This window comes from Atta cephalotes (genome assembly GCF_000143395.1).
Source record: "Atta cephalotes unplaced genomic scaffold scaffold00007, whole genome shotgun sequence".
Lineage (NCBI taxonomy): Eukaryota > Metazoa > Arthropoda > Insecta > Hymenoptera > Formicidae > Atta > Atta cephalotes.
The window spans coordinates 4,346,069-4,353,211 of NW_012130071.1; positions in this window are offsets into that span (position 1 = coordinate 4,346,069).

Consider the following 7,143-nt stretch of genomic DNA (forward strand, 5'->3'; position numbering starts at 1 on the left):
TAATATATACGACACACACACACACACACACACACACACACACACACACACACACACACACACACACACACACACACACAAAAACTCACACACACACACGCACGCACGCACACACGCATATACGCACGCGCGTGCAATTTAAAAATACAAAATTTAATGTTTTATTAATTAATATAATTAATGTATTGTAAATGTGTTTTGTAAATTAATAAAAATCGAGAGATTGAGAAAATTGAAAATATTTTTATAACATAATCATTGATCATAATCACACTCGTACATTGAAAATAATTTTTGATCCGTAACGTGCATTTAAAAAAAATTGATAAGTACTTAAATATTTCATAAAATCGTAATAATATTTGATCAAAAGGAATTTATAGTGCATTAAATTATGACAAAATTTAAAAATGTAATAAAATATGCGGAAAGACGAAGTAGTAAAATTACGACAGAACTGTAGAATTATTAAGCTTCAAAAAGTTTTTGTTAAATCAAGCATAAATTTGAAATTATTATGAACGAAATTACTCATTCTCATACGATATTTTCTTTCGAAAGTGTATTATTATAGTTAATTCAAGTGGAAAGTTGTCAGTTATCTTATGCTTTGTCTCTTCAACTCTGAGACAACTGACAGTTGTAGCGTACCTTCAGATAGTCTGTCAGCCATGTGATATTTGCGCCGTCTTGTCTAACAAATAAATAATAAAAGTTCCGCAACTTGATTTCATGGAGATGTCGAGACTTTTCTTCGCTTACACTTTATTTTAAACGCTCGACCTGTTTACGTTTTCCACCCTCTTTTTCTTTATCACATCTTCTACTTTTTAGGTCAATGCTTTTTATAACTCCGTTGCTTTGCAAAAGCGACGATGCTTAATCTGCGTTTATACGTTGAAAGAAAAATCCGAGTGATGCTTTGAATATGATTAAATACCGAATGCTTTTAATTCTTTAAATCCAAGAATTATGTGGATTTATTTGTAACTATGTGTAAATTGAAGAATTATATAACATATGATATTTATGATATATATATATATTTAACTTTATAATCTTTATTACATTCCAGAAAAATCGATAAAATTCTGAAGCACATTTCTTATATCAGAACGAAGGAGAAAAGTTTTTATGCGGATTCAGAACTATTTCTCACATATGTGATTAAATTATGAAAATGTCGCTTATCATAATAGAATATTTCTGATTTTCTCTACTTACATCAGCCTCTCGATTTTATCGATTTAAACATCCGCGTACAACGTCAACTTTTTATTTTACTTGGTTAAATTCCTTGAAGGAAATATATTTTGCAACGTTCGCGTATGCACACTACATTGCAATGTCGCACGAATATATCTAATACAAATCAGCGTGGCGTTTGCAGCTTCTCCTTGAAAAGTTAATAGAGCTTGTGTCACTTCTAACACGGTTGCTTAAATGTAGCTAGCTTACTCGCTCGAATAGATACAGACGTTAACATCTTGTCGCTTCTGTTCGCCAAGTCGAACAGAATGTCGTATTATCTTTTTGAATGAAGTTTCGATTTTCAAGTCTGCGGTTTTGCTATCTTTTGTGTCATGTTCTTTTACGGTAAAATCTTCTTGGAAAAAGTTTGATGAGCCAATGTGTTCCAAATATTTTTCATCAATCCACAAAATACTCTACAAAATATCACGGAAGCTTAAATTGAAAAAAATATTATAGTGTTATGTTTTATTTTTTTCTGTTTTAAATTTTTACCTTTAAATTTTTTATCTTTATTTTTATCCAATGTTCATTAAAAATTTTTTTTACTTTTATTGCTATATTATCTTTATTACAGAAATAATTTTTTGTAACGTTGCAATGCATTTAAATTATGTATTTATACACAGAATAAAACTAATGGATGACGCCACTTTATATTGAAGTTGTGGTGATTATGTTGTAATAACAGACTACACAATTACACAGAAAATTATTTTTGAAAGCTACGTTGTTTTATAATATATAAAGAATACAATTTTTATGAAGTATAAAAATCGAGATAGTATTAATTTTTTTTAAATTAAAAAAAAAGAAATATTATTAAATTATAAACTTTTGAAGGAGTTATATTTAAAACTTTTATTAAAACAAATACATTACATTAATTTCCACTTATATCTAGTTTAAATTTATTAGGTTTTAAATTTTGACTTACAGTACTTCCAAAATAATCAGCTTACAAAAATGCCACCATGCATTCGACGCTGCGAAAAAAGAATAGGAAGGACAAGCTGAACTTTTTTCCTATCAGCTTTCGTCTCTACGTTTTTCGTAAAAAGCTCCGAAAAAAGCTGCTACCGCGCTGCTATGTTAAATGTAATTTAATTATTTATATCACGTGAAAGGCGATCTCTACAAAATGATTAGATCACGTTCGAACGCATAAAAGTTGTACGGTCAGAGACGCGAGCTTTCATACGAATTAGAACGATGTATAAATTTTAACTCCATAGATTATATAACGGTTCCATGTTGCCATTTCAGCGGTCTCGATTGATGTCGTTAAATCCCGGTATCGGCTTTCGTTTTTTGTTTGAACATAACGTTTTGATCAAAACGTGCAACTGAAACGAGCTCAACGTGCGCTAAATTCATCGTCATGTTCCCGGTATTATTTATTTCTAAATGGATTATATGCTTTTATACCAAAAATTCATAGCCCTCCAAACTCGATGGCTGTATCTACTATATACATATGATTTTTTTAAAACAATAATAATTGAAAAACTACAAAGTGCATTACAATTGTATTAATGTAAATCTGTTGGGATTGACGTTCTTATGTATTGGAAAAAAAAAATATATATATATATATAATTTATACATTTCAAAAAATAGGTGAAAAATTTATCAGATATAAAAGCTAAAATAAATGGAAACGCTATTTAAATAGGTTCCGTAAAATACGTAAAATATGTTTTTGACGGTAGTCACGGTAGTCACTTATTGACGTAAATTCACTGTTTTTACGAATTTACGTCAATGCTTATCTCACATTCACGGACTAACGATTAGGATGATTCGAAGCGGCATTTCTGGTGCCGTCGAACTGTCTTGGAATTAAGGTCAAATTTCTATCTTCCAGAAACGCGTGCTTACACGGAATTCTCATAAGCTAAAACGGACATGACTTACAAAGTTAGCGCGTCTTCTAAAGTCTGCAGTACGCGATTCTTGGAGATGCTCGTCGTGCAGTTCACGCGTGAATAATTCAACAGGAATGGAGAGATAAAGTATGGGCGCGCGGGTACGCTCTATATTGCATTAGGGAAGCTCCTTTATCTTTATCCTCCATTCTGAAATCAACCGACAGCAGCAGTCGCGGCACTATCTCACAACAAACAAACCTCGCCGCGATAAAATTGCATTTTCCCGCGGAAGAAAGACTCGGTGTCACACTAGTGAAATTGACGTCATGTCGTTGTAAGTGTTAATACATCACGATATATTCTCGTGCGACAACTAAACTGAAATATTGAATATGTATTTCATATCAAAAGACTCGCGATCCAGATAGATATTTTGATAAGGCAATAATATCAGTTTTGGGGAAACTTCACATTTAGATACAAGAAAGATTTAATTTGTAATTCAATTTGGAGTGATAGTATTCATATACTTTTCAAATTAAATAAAGATACTTTCCTTTATTTTTTTGACGAATATATTTTTCAAAATAGAAATTAGAACATTAATACTATTAATAGATATATGTTATATAATGCAACCTGTTTGCAATAATAATTATTACTAGTAACCACGCGCGAAATAGGATGGATAACAATACAAATTTTAGTCCTTTAATTGAAATTATAGTAAATTATGGATAATACTGGCACGCGGGGGTAGATAATAATAAATAAATTAATTAATTTCTGCCTAGACACAATTTATGAAATATCACATAATATTATTATTTACCATAACTTCAGCTCAATATGAATGAATATAGAATTAATCATATAATCATATAATCAGAGTTGTGTGTTTATGCGTAAAATATAATCTATCATCTACGTGTATACAATGTAAATTACATAAACTGTGTTTTACGTGTCATCTATTATGGATCATTGAAGTCTGTATCTTCTTTCGTTCGTTGCGCTGAACTGCATTAAAACTTTCATTTCGCTCATAAATATATTTTTATTTATTAGCATTAATATATCAACTATATTAACAATTATAAAATTTAATTTCTTTTTTCTGTATTGTGTTACATGTTTAATTTACAATAATTTACATATTTTACATATTTTACTTATATTATTCTATAGGAAAAAAATTCGAGTAAGCTTAATAAACAATACGTAAACATTGTATTCCATGGAAACGTAATCTTGAAATATTATATAAAGCATAACCCTTATATAATAATTATTTACAATTGATTTAACTGTATAAGTATTGCATAATATTTCTCAATCTGTTCTCATTCTGCTTCTTTTTCTTTCTAATCAACTAACCTTTGAACATCGTATATATATGGTTCATTGCTCGAAAGGTCTCAAGAAAAAATATCCTTTGATTGCCCACAGGAAGTTATTCGTGCGTAATGAAGCGCATATTTAATGCACGTGGCATTGTGAACTTTCCGCCTCACACGTGATTAGGATGCGTTTCCTTTCGAATTGGAAGGCAGCTTGATTTCAATTTTTGTGCGGAAACAACTACAATATTTCTTTCCCTCCCCCCTCCTGCTGGACAATCGATTTTCGTTGCGTCCATTGCATAGGTCGCAATTTTACTTTCCTGCCTATCACACATGCGATTCCCATCGGAATTTATAGCAATACGTCATCAACATAGTCATTCAATGATTTTATGCACCACTAAAACAATTTAAAATGTACCTTACACATTTTTTATGCCTAATCTCTTGCAATGATTAATGTATTTAACAGAAATTTTAAGTGTATTGTAGAAATACTACTTATACAGATATATATGACTTTTAAAGTCTCTTAGATTTCCTTTCTTCTTTCATTCTTTTTGAATTCTCCACACACCAAGTTGGATTTTAAAGGCATAGTCAATATTTTGATTGTGAATTCTGAAATAAATTTAAATCTGTAAAAAATAAATAAAATATAATCCAACTTTTATGACAGTAAAAACTAGTTGTTAAGCTTTTATAAGTAAACAAAAATGTTTTCCAATTTTTATATAGTTTGGAACAATATAAAAATCTGCGCTGAAGCTCAAAGACCCATATTGTTAACGGAAAGTGCAAAAACATTTCTAACGGAGGATTAATATTTTTTTAACGTTTAATTTTTTATTAACTGTTTTTTTTATTTAAAACGATATACATTTTACCTATATTGAAGGAGATAAAACACTTTTGTTACTTGTTCTTTTTCGAGTATATGTTATTATAAATATGTAATATATAATATGTAATATATAATAGGTAATATACAATATATCATTGACATAATGTAAGAAATTGCATTCATGTTTCAAGCTGTAGAAATAAAAGATACAGAAAAACAAGAATATATCTCTAACATCAAACAGAATGCACATTCTAGGCAAGATACACTCCCTCATGGGACAAATAAGAAATGATTATCACAGTAACCAGTTTAGATCACTTTTAGTTAGTTTCTACTAAGTACACACATATATATGGACATGGCTCTATCTTCTTTTATTTATTTGTATATCTCATATGTACATTCATAGATTAATCTCATTTTGACTATTATAAATTAATCTGTAACTTATCACGAAAATATAATTCGCTTCGAATTTCTTTTGACAAAATAGCGTGCATATCTTTTGAACTATGAATAGTTATAATATATTATTAATGTATATGAATATATGCGTGCGTGCGTGCGCGCGCGCGCGCGCGCGCGCGCGTGTGTGTGTGTGTGTGTGTGTGTGTGTGTGTGTGTGTGGTGTGTGTGTGTACTTTGAGTGTAACTAGTTTATTAAATAATTAAAAATATATATTTATCTTTAAATTAAAAAGTCTATACAATAAATTATATTAAAATTAATTATACGTTGGCAATTTGATAAATGATTAATGACTCTTACTTTTTTTTTAACAATATTTAACTTATTTTTCAACATAGTTTTCTTTTAAAAAGTCACTGCTCTATCAAAAAATTTATCAAACTGTTCTAGAATTATATTTAAAATTTGTCTTCAATTATATCAATCGCGTTTTAAAACCGAGGATATAGTTTTGTCTCCAATATGTTTACATTCTTTTTATTAAAATATACTTTATATAAAATATATCTTAAATAATATAATTAATTAACCTTTTTAATTATTTAGATTTTTCTATCTTATTGATCCAGATTTGAATGCTCTTATAATTTGATTTCTCTTAAGCATAAACTTATTTCTGAAATTTTCTTTTATTAAAAATCTTATATAAAAATATAACAAAGAGCACTGTAAAATACAATTCTTGCATTTCGAAATGCCCTTTGTATTTATTTGGAAATCTACTCTTTAGCACACGGTCATTTGGTATACATTACACGATACGTAAGAGCTCTGTTTATCCAATGAGGCGCAACGCGTATCTCTATAATTCGGCGGCGTATGCTAGGCACACAGGAAGTAGGGCTGTAGGATAACGTTTGAAGATTCGGTAATCTATACGACATTACGTAGTCAATACGGTGAATCGAAACCCATCGATACAAATACGCGAATGGGGGCGAAGAGCCGCAAGCAAAACCGGTATCGGCTTACTGAAGTACCTTCATGATGCACCTAGTCGCTCGATGACGGAAATTCCAATTCCCCGTGGATCGTCAAAGATCTCTCTTAGAACTTATGTAGGAGTCTGGAAGAGGATGCGGATATATAAAGCGAACGGTGCATCAACAAGCTCTTTAACTCTTCCAGTTCTAAATATCCTAGCAATATCGAAAATTTACGCTTCTATGTATAAATTATTACATATGATGTAAATATGCCATTTATATAATAGAAAATTCATATTATATTAAATATACATCATATTATAAAATAAATATCCCAATGACCGAACATTTACACAAAACTTTATTTGTTTATAATATTATTATTATTAAATTTCTCTCTCTCTTTCTCTCTCTCTCTCTNTCTCTCTCTCTCTCT